The sequence below is a fragment of the Colossoma macropomum genome, unplaced genomic scaffold (genome assembly GCF_904425465.1).
Source record: "Colossoma macropomum unplaced genomic scaffold, Colossoma_macropomum, whole genome shotgun sequence".
NCBI lineage: Eukaryota > Metazoa > Chordata > Actinopteri > Characiformes > Serrasalmidae > Colossoma > Colossoma macropomum.
This window is the reverse complement of record NW_023494792.1, coordinates 3771219-3790054: the sequence shown is the minus strand read 5'-3', so window position 1 is coordinate 3790054 and position 18836 is coordinate 3771219.

Sequence of the window (18836 nt, the reverse complement as noted above, 5' to 3'; positions counted from 1 at the left end):
GTGCTAGGAGGGCGAAGGCTAGCACAGGCTTCCTCCGAGACCTGTGAAGCGCCGCTGCATCTTTTCGAACTGCTGCTCATGCAACGTCGTTGGACAGCTGAACCGACTTGGAGGAGACCGGCAACCGCCAGATCTGTTACATCAGCCAACAAAGGCCTGCGCTGACTAGCATCGCGCTGAGTTATGGGGGTAGAAGGGGGGACCATCCTACCCACCCAGAGAGAGCAAAGCCAATTGTGCTCTCTTGGACACCTGGCCACGGCTGGCTGTAGCATCACCAGGGAATTAAATGAAATTATGTCACAAATATGCTGCCTGATGCCTGAGACATTGTTTTATGATAGTTCTGAATTAAGCATTTTGACCTAAATTGCATTTTGAATACATTCATGGCAGCAAAATACATGCAAAGTGTTGTATGGCAAACTAGCACTCAAAGAAAACCTGTTTTACCATCATCAACATTACATACACACTCAGAAGGTTCTCTGGTCATTTTGGATAGAAAATAAAATGCCTATATTTGCCTTGTAGACATCGTGACCCCTGGTTCCTATCACCACCACTGTAAAGAAATCAGAGTCAGTAAGTTTCTCTACAAATGAACCATTTCACATCAAACTACTCTGAATGATTTTAAATTATACAGAAACCTTTACCACAGCCCTGGGCTGTGGAGCAGTGGAACTGTGGAGTGATGGAGCTCCATTCAATACCTTTGGGATAAGTTAGAGAGGTGTTTGTGATCCAGAACTAATCATCTAACATCAGTATCTGACCTCACTAATGCTCTAGTGGTTAAACACAACCAAATCCTCACAGCAAAGTTCCAACACTACTGTGTAAAGCCTTTTCAGAAGAGTAGAGGCTGTTACTGCAGCAAAAGGTGAGAAGCTCCCTATAAATACCCTTGATTTCAGAAGAGACACTGGATGAGCAGGTGTCTATAGACCTCTGGACACACAGTAACGCTGAGGAATGTGATGTTTATGGGTGGTGACCAGGTGAAATGCTTTATGTTTCTGACGTGGTGGGGTATCAGTAGGCTCTCATTAATCTTTATTGCGGTGAGTGTCGGGGATGAGCAGGAGAGTAAATTGCTCTTCCTTCTTCCTGGTGAGTTTCATTTAGTGCCCTGATGTGAGTTATTATCTACTCATCACCAAAAGAAAAAGCTTCAGAAACAGATGATGTTTACCTCCTAGACTGCGTGGCAGGACCCAGAGAGGGCTCATTTGTCACGTGCCTGTGTTCTTCCTCAGATGTGTTTTACCTGCTTCAGTCCTTTAGCAGAGAGGGGGCTACACACATAGGCCTCACACTGTGGCTATTAAAATATCAGATTTACCTTTGTTGCTGTTTATATCTGGTTGTTTCATGTGACTTAGATATGGACAGTTACCTGATAGGATTTTAACCACAAGCATTCATATGCTCAAATGCTCCTTGGATTAAACACTGCAAAGGTATCTAGGCAAGTAAAAGGATGTTGTTGATGTAAGTAATACCTCTCGTGTTAAGATTATTGTAAGAATATCATACAACTATTTAATTTATTTTTATTTTTTTACTTGTTTTAAGTGATTTTATTAAGTAAATTTTATCTCATGGTATTGTCATAGCATCAGATAATTTAGCGTGTTTCAAGTATATTTCCTGGTTGAAGATTTTTCACTTCCCAAGATACCATTTTTTTGCAGTGAAATCTGACTGCACTATGTCACATAATATGCTAATCAGCTCATAACATGACAGCCAATTGCCTATGTTGTTCCTCATTTTTCCTGATTTATTCAAAACATTCAGGGCGCTATTGCAAGTTCTCCATGTGTCTGTGTGGGTTTCCTCCCACAGTCCTAAGACATGCAGTCAGGCCATTTGGACGCGCTGAATTGCCCCTAGGTGTGAATGTGTGTGTCTGCTCTGCGATGGACTGGTGACCTGTCCAGGGTGTTTCCTGCCTTCTGCCCAATGACTGCTGGGATAGGCTCCAGCACCCTCTGCAACCCAGAAGGATAAACACTTTAGAAAATGTGTGTGTACTCAAAACATTGTCAAAATTGTGCATGCCGTTGTTTGTTTTTGTTAAGTTTCGTAAACTGGCAGTTGACGTTTACAAGAGGACGACTGTTACGCGTTTAGACTAATTAACCTCATGTATTAGTTATGGCGGTAATAGATCCTGTGCATCATAATGTAACGTACTGTAGTTTGATGGTGGGAGACGGAGAAAAGTAAAGATCTTTCTGCCGGCCCCCTAGTGGCCATTCCACAGGCAGAATGGACATCAACTGAGCAGGCCCGGCTCACCTGAGCAGGCCCTGCTTTAGCTTTTTGGAGGCCCTAAGCTAGATTTTTTTCATGCGATATCCTGACAATAGAGCACCTTAGAAGGTTGCCTACTGAGAGGCTATTTAGCGATAGCTAAGCTTAGAGTCACCACCTGTTTACTTTTATCACAGCAAAACAAGCTGTAGACAAGCTGTGCAGTGGGGTGACAGGTAAACTACCCAGCATGCAACATGCATCTCTGATTTATTCTGTATTTGTATCAACAGCGCGGTTATGAGATTTAAAGACGATACTAAAATAAATGAGTTGAGATGGAGTAGCTCCCCAAGATATTCCAGAGCCAGGCCAAGAAGGGCTTTGAAAGTAGTGAGCAGTAGTTTATACTTAATATGTGAGGTTGCTGGTAATCAGTGCAGCTGACTAGGAATACGGGCGATGTGTGCAGATTTTTTGTTAAATCATTTTGTTTTGTTAAATCAAATAAGCTGCAGAGTTTTGAATGAGAGTTTTTTTAATGGGTTTAGGTGGGAGACCAGTAAAGAGAGATTTACAGTAATCAACACAGGAGGATTTGAAGGCATGAAACAATGTTTTTGCATCACTAGAGGTGAGTAATGCCCAGTGACAGGCAATATTACGAAAATGAAAATACGCAGGTTGGGTTAGTCACTTAACATGAGCCTCAAAAGTGAGTGAGTAAGCAATTTAACAGTACTCTAAATTCTCTAGCAACTAGCAAAGGCCTTATTGACAGATCATCTACGTCAACTGTGTGGTTAGACATTCGAGCAACAAGTAATTTGGGCCCTACTAACAGTACCTCCGCTTGTTTTCTGTATTAAATTTAGGAAATTGTCATTCATCCAGTGTAGTAATTCACTACCTATGGTGAAGTGAGAATTAAGCTGTTTTTGCTTACATAAACTATTTGGCCAAAAGTCCATCACACCTATATGAGCTTGTTGGACATCCAATTTCAAAACCATTGGCATTAATATGGAGTTGGTGTCTTTATGAACCTCCAGCACAGGGACACAGTCACAGTCACTGCTCGACCACTTCATGAAACTGTCAATACACAGTTCTTGTGCTGATGTTGCTTCTAGAGGCAGTTTGGAACTCTGTTGTGAGTGCTGCAACAGAGGATGGGTGATATTTAAGTGCTACGTGCTTCAGCACTCTGTGATCCGCTCTGTGAGTTTGCATGGTCTGCTGAGCAGTTATTGCTTCTAGACTCTTCCATTTCACAACAATAGCACTTACAGTTGACCGGGGCAGATCTAGCAGGACAGAAATTTCACAAACCACTTGTGGCAAAGGTGGCACATTTTAAGTCACTGATCCCTTCCCTACAACCCTTTCTGTAGCCAGTGTTTGTCTATGGAGATTGCATGGCTAAAATCAGTTTACACCTGTTAGCAATGGATGTGGCTGAAACATCTAAATTCAATGATTAGGAATTGTGTCCACATACTTTTGGCCAAATAGTGTATATCTTAATATTGCCTGCATAGGAGTGGAAACTGAGATTATGGCTGTGGACAATTTGGTCAACGGGACACATGTAAATGATGAAAATGAAGGGATCAGGAAGAGAACCTTGAGGAGGCCCTTGAGTAACAGGTGCGGTGGACATTCTATGTTTACCAATAGTAATGGATTGCTGTGAGTACTGTGACTACTTGTGTATAGTGTATGCAATGGCCACAATTTTGTCCTCATCTAGCCGCATAAGGGCGTTTTATCATTGATTGTATTGTCATTAACAGCATATACAATCTATATAAAACACTACATTTAGTTTGTTTGTAGTGCCGTTAGTATTTGGCATATGTTTTTCAGACATATCCATTTAACTTGTGCTTTTATATGCCTGTATCCATAGCAGTTTTATCTTATAATAATAAAACGTTATGAGGCAGAAGAGGACTTCTACTGTGACTGGCCAAATGCCATGTTGCTTTAGCAGTATCAGACATGGCTATGGACTAATCTCTTGCTCTCTGTTTTTCTAGCTATTGCTAAAGCTTCAGCCTCAAGGCTCTCAAGGACACCAAGGCATGGCATGTTGCCTTGCAATGGGAAAGATTTGTCTTCTCTAATTTATTTCTCTTTAAAATATGACCAGAATGGTCCTTCATTTTTATAAAAATGTGCTTTAATAAGAAAATTTGATTCACAGTTGACCAGATTCTGCAATCATAATGTGCATATGCTGCGGACTTGCAAGCGATAAAACTCCCCTGAGTGTGTGCTTATGGACCACTGGTCTACTAGAAAGTGCCTGACCAAGCACTAGCAGCTCAGCCTCTTAAAACGCAGCTTGTCTTCTCCATTATGGCGCAGACATGGTCGCACAGTGGCATAATGGCCTTTCTAACTGTCATCAGTTGCACTGACTCATCACATCCAGCCACCACGGTCATTATGGCGCATAGAGAGCCTTGGGGCCAGTCTATAAGTGCTATTGGACTTAATGAGTGGAAGCTTAATCTATACTACGGCCTACAGCTCGGGCTCAGAGGATTGCTTGACATGCTTTGACCCGAGCCTTTGCCGCTGCGCTAAGGATCAATGATGCAGCCAGTGTGGCTCCCAGCAGCCGGGCTGGTTAGAGGCCCACAGACTTCAGGGGAGCCCAAGGGGATTATGGGTAAGAGGGAAAGAGTCTACTTAACCCACTGAGCCTTGGCTTATTATTAAGTTAATAGCAGCTATTGCTCAGTGACTAATATGAATTATTCAGTAACTACTTATACGTAAGTAATGTAGTTATAAGAGTGAGGAATTGACGTTTGTACCCTCGTATTGACCCTTAGAGTGACCTGCTGTGCTGTGCCGTAAAGTGCCATGTAGCAAATTGCAGCTATAGGTAGTACTGGATTGACATCACACTTGTCAGAGCCATCGTTTGTACACTGTTAGTTAATAAAGCATTCTGACACATAATATATAGCTATAGTGTGCTGTGTGGTTTATGATTGTAGTAACAACAGTAACAAAGAACAAAATGGTGTAAGCTATTATACCGTCCTGGTTGTTTGACGCTGTGATGACAAAGAGGCTGAAGAGCTGAGCCAGTGAAGGAGAAATCTTTGGATAGTGAGAATAAACAAAAAAAACATTCATCTGTCTCCCCATACCAAAGTCTGCTCTCAGCAGTCTGTCACAGGTAACCAGATGAAGGATAAATTGTGAAGTTTTATCATTTTCATGTGTAGAATATTGTTTACAATCACCATTGAATAATGATTTATTTATGCAATCTAATCTAACTGAAATTAAATGAATTAAATGAAACATAAAATAAATAAAATATAAAAGGTTTCATAACTTTTGCACAGGCCACATTCGCTAAATATATTAAATCTAGCAAATAAATATAAATTGTGCATTAAATTGTGCAAAAGCCCCAGTTCCACATGCTGATCTATTTTGTTTTGACAGACATGCACACAGGCCAGCCAATCCCTTGGCAGATTTGAATGAGTTTAAGGTAGACAAAGTCTCAGAAAGTATCACTGACAAGCTGAAGGTAAAATAGGGATAAAGTAAGAGAAAGAAAAATGTTCCGTCTTAAAACGGTAACAGATTCTAAATGGCGCCAGACTAAGCTATGGCTGTCTAACATTTTGTGGAGAGGCCAGACTGTCATGGGTGATAAATGAGCAGATGTGATATCTTCGCTTGAGTTAAAGGGCCAGTCGGTGACCCTCGCCCTGAGACGCACAGAGCCTTCAGGGCACAGGCGACATTTTCGCCCCTCTCTCGGCTGCACTGTATGTGTTCGCATGCAGCTCTGACCCCGGCTCGGCCTTGGGCTGTCACCTCCTGTCTCCTGTGACTCGAACGAGCTTTCTCCAGCCTGATCGGCATCGAAAAGTGCCACTGCAGTGTCACACCTGAGCATCATCACAGCCCTCTGACACACGCTAATGTGCTGGAGTGAGCAGCAGATGAGGACTCCTATCAAAACAGGCCCTTTTATTGGCTAAGTGACCCATCCATGCCCCGCCTACAAATGCTTTTTATTGTAGCTACTGTTGCTAGGTGGTTGGGTGGTTAGTGTTTGTTGTGCTGGTACAAGTGAATCAGACACAGCAGTGCTGCTGGAGTTTTTTCTACTAAATTCATATACAATTACATAAGCATTAAGGCATCTGCGGAATGCTGACTAGTGAGTGAGAGGATAAAGGTGGAGGATAAGCGAGGCTGGAGTTCAAACTGAGTGTCTTCTTGCACTCTAGGCTGATGAACGCATCCAAGCCAAGCGTGTTGATTCATATCAGAAAAGGGGGAGGGGAGTAAACAGAAGTAAAAAGTGTTCTGATGTGCTTTTTAAGCAGGAAAGTAAAATCTCATGTGGTCATACTGGGGAAGCATTTTAGTAAAAAGTGAAAATGGAATTCGGACATGATCCAGACATGAATCACATGTTCATACAGGTATAAACAAGCTATATCAGACTCAAAATCTATCCATTAAATTAGCAAGAATTTAGAATCCAAGAAATTTGATAAGAAAGAAGTTTATTTTATTAATTTCTAGGGCTCGTTATAATAATAAGTGTTGTGGAGATGTTCTCTCTAGTCAAAGATTTGTGATGATTTCTCCTGTTTGACAGATTTTGAAATATTCAGAGAATCTGGAGACATCCCTGTATGTAAGGGACAAGGCCACAAACCAGTATTTGCTGGCTGTGATCTTTGGGGCCCTCAGATGGCACTGCTTTAAAAACAGACATGAATCTCTAGTGGAAATCACTGCCATCTCTGGGCCCGAGCTAATTTAAAATGGACTGAGGTGAAGTGGAAAAGTGTCCTGTGTCTGACAAATCAACATTTGAAATTCCTTTTGGAAATCATGGACACTGTGTCCTCTGGCCTAAAGACCACTCAGCTTGTTATCAGTGCACAGTTCAAAAGCCAGTATTCATGATGGTACAGGGAGACATTAGTGCACATGGCATGGGTGATGCGCACATCTGTGAAGGCACCATTAATGCTTAATTATATATACCAGTTTTGGCAACATGTGCTGCCATCCAGACAACGTCTTTTTCAGGGAAGGCCTCGATTATTTCAGCAAGACAATGTAAAACCACATTCTGCATGTATTACAGCAGCATGGCTCCGTATTAAAAGAGTCCAGGTGCTAAACTGGCCTGCCTGCAGTCCAGACCTGAAACCACTGAAAACATTTGGCGCATTATGAAATGAAAAATATGACAATAAAGACCCTGAACTGCTGAGCAGCTGAAATACAATATCAAACAAGAACAGGAAAACATTTCACTTTCAGAACTACAGCAGTCGGTCTCCTCAGTTCCCAAACACTTACAGAGTGCTGTTAAAAGAAGAGGTGATGAAACACAGTGGTAAACATGCCCCCGTCCCAACTTTTTTGTAACGTGTTGTTGGCATCAAATTCAAAATGTGAAAACATTTAAAATGTCTCAGTTTCAACATTTGATATGTTGTCTTTGTAGTATTTTCCTTTAAAAATATGGTTTACATGATTTGCACATCATTACATTCTATTTTTATTTACATTCTGCACAGTGTCCCAACTTTTTTGGAAATGGGGTTGTATATTCAGCTTATTACTATCACAATGAACATAATCCTTTAATATCTAAGATAGGAATGCTGGCTCTTGGACTTCCTACAGTAATTGCCTGCTAAAACAAACAAAAAAAAAACATTCCAAAACAGCCCTGAAGAATCCTCTCCAGAGCAATTGTAATTTTTCAAGCATTCCTCCCTGATGATACATCATCTCTCCATCAAATTAGCCACACAGAGTTGTGTTAAAATCCAAGAAATATGATAAGCAAGAAGAATCTCCATGTGCATGCACTCATTTTCTGTCAGATTGACAGGGAGGTTTATTTTGTTAATTTCTAAGACTCGTAATAATAATAAGTGTTGTGAAGATGTTCTCTCTAGTCAAAGATTTGTGACGATTTCTCCTGTTTGACAGATTTTGAGATATGCCATCATAATCCAGACAGATGCACTCAATGGACGGTGATGTTTACTTTTATTCCTTCTTCCCCACAGATCACAAAACAGCAGATGTTGTGTTCATCCACAGTGGCATTTATTAAAAAGGGAAAACAAACAATAATAAAAAATAAAAACAGCATCAAACTCTGAGCCCTGTCCCAGCCCTTCTCTCCCTCCCTCTCTCTCTCGATCTGAGACGGAGTGAGTGAGGGACAGAGAAGGAGACGCTGAGACATCTTTGTATGGAATTACAATTAGATGCACACAAACACATCAAAGCTGCGATGGAGCTGGCTCGGTCCACAGGAGATAAGTGAGGGGAAACAGAGCCAGTATAATTTCAGACGTGAATTACTTTCATCATTCACAAACACGCGGGGAGCTATGTAATCACGTTACTGGTTTTTACTTTGAAACCAAGCAGCCCCGTTGCATGGTATCTGGGGAAATAAATGAAGGGGGGTGTAGGGGGGCTGGGGGCTATTTATTCATTTCGTATGGGCCATATACGCAGGACGTGTACACATTCTGCTCAGATCTCTCCCTTATTTATCTGCACTAAACCAACAGCACTCAATGAGTTGATTTAGAGGTGAGAAACAGAAACTCAGCCTCAAGTAGCTGAAGAGAAATAATACAGATGGTTCTGGTCTTTGCGGCGCGCAATAAAGAAGCTCATCTAGTATATAGCCTACTTTGTGTCAACGGACGTTACGTATGGCCTTATTTTCTGCCCAGCATTCTCATTCACCAGTCAAGGCATTTTTCCCTTTAGGGAGGGCTACAGCAGGGCTCATTGGAAATCAATGGCAAAGGAAACAGGAGGGAATTGGAGCAGATTAATCACTTCAGAAATCTGTTTGGTGTCGAGGTCGTTGTGGGTGGTTTTCTAATTGTGCTGGCTAATCAGGCCTAACCCAGGGCAGATTAGAGGAGGGAGATTACTGCTTTGGTTTTCGTCTCTTTCCTGACCCCATCCACTCCCCCCCTCCCCTTTTTTCCCTTTCTTTTTCGTTTTCTTTTTTTTTTTTCCAAAGAAGCAGTGAAAATAGAGTGCACTCAGGGAGCTCCTGAGGCAGAGAGGCAGCTGGCTCGGAGGTGCATGTGTGTGTGTTTGTGTTTGTCCTATATTTAGGCTCCGGTGCGCATGTTCCCTATTCAGACAGCTGTTTGTGTATTCAGACGTTTCAGAGTGAAGCAGGGGAATTAAATGCTAGACCCAATAAGGGCCGAATCTTTTATACTCAGTGCTCTATTCGCTGCACCTCGTGGGCCGGGTCTCCAGATGCGGATTAAGCCTCGGACCAAGAGTGTAATTTAGTTTCGGGGGGGCGACTGTGGCATCGATTCTTTGAAGATCTCTCACCAAATTATTAGTTGAGCTAAATTTAATTATACCACACATTTCCTTTCAATCAGATAGAGTACACTCTATTTCGAAGAGGCATTCTGGTCTCAAAATGGCTTTTAATTTGTTATTTGTTGTGTTGTAGGACAAATCAGCCTAACACCACAACAGCAAAGGACTTACTTACTTCAAGTCAAGTCAAGTCAAGTCAGCTTTATTGTCAATACTACAATATGTACAGGACATAGAGTATTCAAATTGCGTTACTCTCAGACCCCATGGTGTAGCAATAACATTAAATAGAAAGTAAACAGGAAAAGTGTGAATTTAAATAGACACTAAATAAACACTAAACACTAATCGTAAAAATAAGCACAAATAAATAAATAAAAAAAAATTATATATATATATATATATATATATAAAATAAAATTTGAATAATAAATATATATGTATATATATAAATATAGATCTTGAAAATTAACACGAAGTGACATGAGGCACAACAGATTAAGATCTGTGGGTATAAATAGTGCAAATATAAACAGTAGTGCTATTGGAATGAGCTTATGGAGCAGTTAAAGTGATGAGTGCGTAACAGTCCCTGAGAAGGTCAGAGTTCTTCTCCTGAAATTTATTTAGCTGAGATATTGGAAGAACATCACTTTTTTAAACTGATCTTCCCAGGTAAATATTTTTTGGTTGATTTTTATCATATAATAATGAACAGGCACCAGCCACACATTTCATTGCTGAATTTACTAAAGTAGCAGTTGCCTAATTAGCTTCCTCGCTCACCAGTTAGCTCACCTTAATGGCTATAAAACGATACAGTGCACTGTTCTTTGCACGGACCCACACAAATGCCCACATTCACACAGAATCATGTGTAGAATCAGTTTTTCTCTACTGAGTGTGAAAATATGAGCAAGAACACCCATTTTGTGGCCATAATGCTAATAGTGTTAGCTCCCTATAGCTTATGCCACCTTATGTCGAACTCTTTACAAAGTAATAATTTTAAAAATAGAGATCAACATCAACATAACATCCTATTTTACATTCTGGTGCACTTATTTGTTGTGTGATAGAACTCGGCAACTTCATCTAGAGGAGTAAAGGAATCGCTAAATTGTTGTTGGCTTCAGCTGCAAGTAGTACAAAAGACAAAGGATGGCAGTGGATTTAACAGCAGCTCTACTTGCTTTTGAAGATTGGAAAACAGTAATCAATTACATACTTGAGTACATTTGCTATTACAGCCTCGAACACAAGATTTTGCCATTATTGCCAGTGTTTTGTCTGTTGTTTTTAATTTACTGAACATTGAGCTTCTTGCTTACTCGCTGACCAGATGTGAGTTATCCATCCAGAGGTATTGCCATGTTTTATGTTTACAAACATTACGGTTTTGTCTGTTGCAGCATTTTGTAGCCCAGTATTATATCACTCAGCATCACTGGTCTGACAGAGTTCACAATTTTATATGGATCATTCTACTAAATTGGGTCAAAACACATTTTGGACTTTTAACTGACTTATTCATGTTTACTTTATTAAAATAAATGATTAGACATTCAATTTTATCCCCACCAAAACAATAATAACACTACTCAAACTTTACCAAATGTTTCAGTAGTGACTGTTTCAGTAGTGATGATTTTAACTAATTTTGAGCAGAACTCAAAAACACTAGCCAGTACATGACTAGTAAACACAGCTTTGAACAGCTGTACACACATAAAAACATAATAGTTTCATTAGAACACATAAAAGTTTCCTTAGCTACAAAAAATATGTGTTTTAGTAGTGAGAATTTTCAGGGTTACACTGATTTTAAGACTTGGGGACACATAAGACTTGGGAACACTTAAAAAAAAATGGGATCTAACTGCTCTAAAATGCAGGGGTGTGGCTAAAATAAGGCCCTGTCTATGGATTAAAACTTTACATGTAAATGTAAATAACTTAAAAAATTAAACTCATGATAAATCTAAATCTTTCATTTTCAATTTAAAAGATCAAAAAGGTCTTTAAAAAAACTACATTAAAAAATCATTTCAATGCAAAAAAGTATTATTTTCACAAGTTGAAATTTAGGGGTTAGGGTTTAGAACAGACACCTACCAATAAACAGTAAACAGTACCCTATAAATGCTGATTTTGTATATATTTAACTTATTACTATCTTTGGTAATGTCTTGAGTTTAGACATAATCCTTAGATATGTAAGATAGGAATGCTAGCTATCGGACTTCATTCAGTAATTGATAGCTAGTAAAAAAAACAAACAAATAAACAAAAATAACAGAAAAACATTTTAAAACAGCTCGCCCTGAAGAATCCTCTCCAGAGAAGTCGCAGTTTTTCAAAACTTCCTCCCTAATGATACATTATGAAATAGGTAGTTTTATAGTCTTAAAAGTGGAAAGTCTCATTGTAGACACTACAGTAGATGCAAGTAGTTTGGGTGGTTACATTTTTAATTTTGGCCAGAATGTCCCTTTGAAAATAAAGGTGCCATAAAAGGGTCCTTGGAGTGATCCCACAGAAGACCCACTTGGTTCCCTGTTGACGTTTCTTTAAAGCTACACTATGTACGTTTCGGGGCCTCTCTGGTGGAAAAGTGTTATAGCACACAACATGAGGAAGAACATTTTATAAAATCAGTTGTGCTTCAAATCCCCACAAGCAGTTGAGTATGATGGACCATCGTTTTGAACCTGCATGTGTAACATTAATACATAAAGACATATGACATTGGTCAGAAAAATTCCCACGAAATCCAACCCGACACGACTTTTAATTATTATTTCAGTCTTACAGCAGGGGTCCAGCACAGTTTGGTGATTTTCCTGCTTCAACACACCTGATCACACTCACCTGTAAATGGCCAGGTTTAGTGGGTGTGTTTGAGCAGGGAAACCTCCAAACTGTGCTGGACACCGGCCCTCCAGGACCGGAGCTGTGCACCCCTGCTTTACAGGGTGACTTTAGGATTGTCTTTTTCTCCTTTACTGCTACTTCCTTCAATTTTAACAACAACAAAAAAACTTACATATTGCAGCTTGAAGAACCACTTCTGTAAATGAGGTGTTTGAGTGCAAAGAGCCATTTATAGTCAAATAAAACCTGTACAGTATGTAAAGGCTCTAAAATGATTTTTCCTAGAACCACATGTTCATGCCAAGAACCTTTTAGGAACCTTTATTTTAGAGTGTAGAGTCAGCCTTTATGGTCTTTGTCAGCTCAACGTATAAAGTAATTGGAATAAACATCAACATATTTGAAGCTGAACAACCATCTTGGTTGATTTATTAGAGTGTACGAGGTGGTGCTCGCACACTTAGACCCAGGACACATCAGATCATGTTTGTGTAAATGAATGTAATGGCCTCTCTAATGGAAGCGGTTGAGGGTTATGTGTAATGATGGCCTGTCAGTACCATGGACCCAGGGAGGCAGCTATGGACTCAGGCAACCAGCCTCGGGGTCGGGCTGGACGTCATCGCCGTCCCGTTGCCACGATGATGACAGTCGTTTCTAAATGGAGACATACAGTAAGATGACTGAATGGAACAAGCCACCATGCAAAATCGCCCTCAAGCTTCAGTACACAAGCTTTTTGTTGCATATAGAGTACCACGGATGTCCGCTTCGGCATAATTACAGAAAGGTTAACCATATTCTGCGTGCTAATGCACATGAATTCCATACTGCTGTTCTTATGAGAACAGACTTTATACGATAATACTTCAGTGAAAAATGTACACAATTTTCCCCAAATGTAGCTGATCAGCCAAGACATGTTTTGCATGAACTTGAACGTCTTTAGATTTGCTGGAGCTATGAGGCTAATGAGGCTAACAACGAACTGAAGCCTGTAGGCCTCCCCACTAATTAGCATCACGCAATGTGCCTGCCTAAATTGTGTTGAGTTGTGGAGTAACCTCAAATATGCTTGATTGTCTGGTTTCTGACACTGTATGATGCACTGCTATCTATAGAAATGAGCAGATCTGATGGACATTACTAAACAATTTGATGCAGTTTGAAATGTTTGAAGATTAAGCAATGATTTAGCAGGCACTTTGCATTATGCTAATTAGCAGAGCAGGACTGGTTGGTATAGTGTAGTGGATAACACCTCTACCTCCCACACTGTAGACTGGAGTTTGATTCCCACCTGGGCAAGCATCTTATGCTATACTAATAAGAGTCCTTGGGCAAGACTCCTAAGACTACCTTTGCCTGCCTGCGTAAAAAAAAGGTTAAATTGTAAGTCGCTCTGAATAAGAGTGTCTCCCACATGCCGTAAATGTAGTGGGGGCCTAAAAGCTTCCATTACTTTTTAGCTACATTAACCTCGTAGCTCCAGTGCAAAATGAAGGAAGCAAACTTCAGACACCAGACATGTCTTGGCTGATCTACCGGGGTACATCTGTGTAAACTGTGTAGATTTTTCACCAAACTATCCCTTTAATGTGGAATAGCACAGCACAAGCCACTGCACACAGCCACTGCAAACAGTTAGCACTGTTTCGCTCACATATTTGTCCCTTATCAGTCATTGATTGAAATATTGAAATTGCATGAGTAAACAATGCTAACATGTGCTAAGAGCCATTGACAAAGCTGGCCTGCAGCGAGTGGTCTGACGTACCCGAGCGAAGGCTGAAATGGAAAACAGGTGCTCCGCAGATGGACATTAAAGACGTTTGGCAGGAGACCACCTGCTACGAGGCCTGCTAACATTTGGAATCCAAATAAGATTCAAAGCTTTCAGACAAGGATAACTGAGTCGATACAGTATGACATTTGCTTGACTAACAGAGGCTTTTTCTTCCATTAGAGATAGCAGTATATTTATGAATATACACTGAGTCACTGGTTTATCAAGTACATCTACTTTGTTCCTACACTTATTGGCCACTCTTTGGCAAACAACATTGGCGAACTGTGACTGTTGGTGCTAGGCTTTCAGTTCTAGCTATAAATGTCAGAACGATATCTGCAATAATGCTAATTTTTGCTAGCGCCCCCCATGGGATCCTCGTAGTATGTTAGCACTAAGCTAACTGCAAGTCACATGTTAATTTTTTTTCTGTTCTAGATTAACACAGACATGTGAGGCTTGTAAAAGACATTGCATATTTTTATTTGAAGCTTGTAACAGATATTTTATTTTGTATTTACCAGTTTTACAGTGACTCTTTCAATGAAGAGTCCTGCCACAGAGCTGCAGCTCTTTCCATTTCTAAATGGTGCGTTAGGCAGCCAACCACTCATACTCACATTCAGTGACATATCTAGGACTTCCAGGGGGCTTAGAGTGACATTTTGTTGTCATAAAATTGGTCCCACCCACTGGAAATCTAAATGTCAAGTGGTTGATTCCACTAATAGTTCCTAATTTTGTTATCGGTTAACCTGACATGTGAGGCCTTCAGTTCAGCTCCTGAAGTCCTAATTAATGGAGAGCTTGCTTTTCTGTCTCACATTACCAAGGGGGAAAAAAAAAACTTAAGGAGTTTAAATTCAATAAGCATGATGTTTATATCAAGGCCTAGAAAATCCAGTAACACTTTATTTGGATAGTCCACTTTCGACTTTGTATATACTTAATTTACATACTCAAGTTACATTCAACTAAATTGGCAATATTTCTCTTTAACTCTAAATCTGTTAACAATTTGAACTTCTGTAGATAATCTATATGGAACTATAGTGGAGTATCCAAATAAAGTGAGACCGAAAATCCTGAGTGTTCCCAACACCTACCACATAGATGCACTTTGTAACTTTACAAATACTGACCGCAACCCATTAGTTGCTCAACAATTACCCCTATATCTATATATGGAAAGGGACCACCATAGGACCACTGGTTAAAGTTTATCAGGCATGGCGACGTTGCTGGTGTTTTTAAACATAGTGTACAGTATTTCTAACTCATTGTAAAAAATTATAAAAAAAGATTATAACTGAGTGACAGTGACAAACACGACGTCTTGGCTACCAGCTAAAGCAGAATGCTGATTTTCAGGTTAGTCTCGTCCTCCCGCTTCTTTGTGAACAAATAGCTGCGCTTTGTCATCTTAAAGAGCCCCTGTGCTACATTTTTCTTGTATTATATTTTATTCCCTGACTTCCACATTTGACATTTGTGAGCTTTTCTGTACCAAAAACAGTTAACATTCATTTTTATATGACCATCTCTTTATCCCTTTGAATTAAACAGGTTTAAACACTCTGATATATGTAAATGATCTCTATTTTAATGGTGTCCCATTCAAAAAGCAGTCTGGGCTAAAACACTCCTTATAACTTCAGTGCAAGTGGGTAGAGATAAACTGCTGGTCGTGACATCACAAAAAATGGGCTGTTTTTTCCATGTATGGAGTAGTGAGAGAACAGAAGGTTAAAAACTTTCTACATCAAGCTCTTTTATTTAAAAAAGCGAGGGAAATTTGCTTTTCCATGATATGGGCCCTTTGTACGGAGACATTCAACAGATTCTCAATCTCATCCTAATGGGCTTTTAATAAATACAACTAAATTATCAGTACTAATGTGCACTGGATCCCTCTACAACTGCGGCTGGGAAGGTGTCCCCCAGCCAGGACCGATTAGGTCCCCTCAACAGAGCAGGATAATTACATTGCCTTGGTGCACCTAAGCCGCAATTAGATTTACTGTTAATCCCTATATGGACAGGATAACAGCCATAAAGCTCGCAGTGACAGGTTTAATATGTTTTAATCATTATTGGCTCTAGTCGCAATGATTACTGGAGTAAATTCAGCACAGGGCCGGAGCTGCCGGGGAGCACGGGGTGCTGATGCTTTTGATAAATGTAACAGCTGAGGAATAATGACAGGATACAATGACAGCCATATAATCAGCTCGTGAATAATTGATCTATTGTAATGGAGGAGCCTATCAGGACACACTTTGACTTCAGATCATAAATGTGGTCAGTGCTGAGTAGAAAAAAGATGGCTAGAGTCGTGGGAGAATGGAAATGAAGGCCAGGCTCATGTTACATAAAACTTGAGAAGCACCAGAAGCTTTCATCATTGGCTCTTATGAAAGAATGCAAAGTGCTCCCTCTGCTGGACCCTGTTTCCCTGCTAGAGGATCCATAATGTGCGCTTAGGCCTCTCCCTGATCCGATAAAACCCCACTCACTGCCAAGCCCGAGCTCATCCGGCCTGGCTTTCTCAGAATTATTATGTCTAGACTGGGCTCTACCACATTATACGAAAACAGATGAGATACAGCACTCTAATGGAGGTAGCATTACAGCTTCCAGTAATCAAATGCTCTGTGCTGAGTTTATAGACTCCATTAACCTCCCTTCATTTCAAGAATCATACTGTATGCTTGTTAAAAAGCAATCATGTGTCTCCCATCAAATGTCCATTGATCTCAAAAGTCCACAGCAAACTTTCTTAAAGGGATATAGCGGAGCCTGCACTTAATTACTGAGGGTGCACTATTCTAGAGCTTTCAGCAGGTGCAGAGCCCCTCTGAGCTGAAGGCAATATTCTGTCTTAAAGGGAGGCAAATCAAGTTTAACGTATTTTCTTCTCTTGTTTGAAAGGGATGACTCTCAAAAAAAGTCTCATATTCTGCAGACGTGCAGATAAAAGATTCATGCGCACTTAAAAAATTTAAGTGAATGTCCTGAACTTGTAGAGAACGCAGAGCCAATGTCGATGAATTATTCAGGCCTGTGATGTTAGAGGGACTTTGGGTTTTAGGGATGTGTAAAATTGAAATCTGATGGATTCCAAACATCTGTTGGATTTGTTTCATGCAAATAAGTGAATTGTGAACTTTAACGTCTCCAGTAACCTCATCATCAACACATTAGTATCCTTATGAGCAAAGAATAAGCAATAGGGTAAGCACTGCAGAGAACAAAGTCAGGGAGGAACCGAGGGAACTTTAAATTACTTGCTTTCATCCTAAAGACTTTCCAGTAGGCTAAAAATGTGAGCTAATTCTTGAGTCTACCACCAGAGGGAGCTCAAAGACCATTAGAATGGGCACAGATGGCTCTTCAACCAAAGGTGTGCATGTTTACTTTTTAGGTCTATTGAGGTCTTTGTGGGGACCAAATGTCCCCAGGATAATGGAAAACATGAATACTTTGAGGTTTTGCAGACATTTGGCTGGTTTCCACAAGGAAAAAATACATGTTTTTCGAACATTGTAAATGTTTGTTTAAAAAGTAAAATAACTTACATTTTTCCTTTTGGTTTTTGAGGTGAAGGGGGAATTCCACAGATTTGTCTAAATTTCTGCAGAATTGGGTCTTTGAGAGGTAAACAAAGTTATTCTGAGTGTTCTGACCTGGTTAACTGCAGAGAAACTTACCGGCATGCTTATTGTCTTAACAATGGTGGTAACCAGGGGTCATGACGTCTACAACACTAATATAGACATTTTATTTACTACATTAAATTTATTTATTTACTACTATAAATGAACCAGTGAACCTACATGTGTCTTCTGAGTATCTACATGTAATGTCGATGATGGTAAAATAGTGGTAAATGTGAAAACTATACCTTTTCTTTGGGGACTATTTTGCCTACAACACCCTGCATGTGCCACTTTCTACATGTTTTTGGCCAGAATTATCATAAATCAATGTCTTAGACATCACGCAACACATTCATAATCATCTAGTAACTTCCTGTGAGGTATACGTGCATGAAACCCTTCAAACCTCTGGTTCCTTCCACTGCTGTTGTGAACAAACTAATTTTGGATCTGACTTAGTAAATTTCTCTTGAATGCTGCATTTCGTCACTTATGCCACTCTGAATGATGACTGAATTATGCAGAACTTTTGAAAATATCAGTGGAATTCCCCTGTAAGGTTAAAACTGGGTTGGGTTAGGTGTAGTATTATTTAGCTACAGCATCATAAAGGTCAGTGGAAATACTTCTGTGTTAAGTACTGGTACAAACTTGTGCGTGTGTGGTCAAAACTATGAGTGGCACCCAGAGAAAAGAGATTCCAGATAAGATCTTTGGCTAATCTCATTCACTTCTCCTAGACATAGTTAAGTCAGCGTGAGACTTTCTCCTAAAATTCAGATCCTGAAAAACAACTCTTTGAATAATTACGATTAATAATTACAGCTCTCATCTAAATTTAAACTCTTTCACTA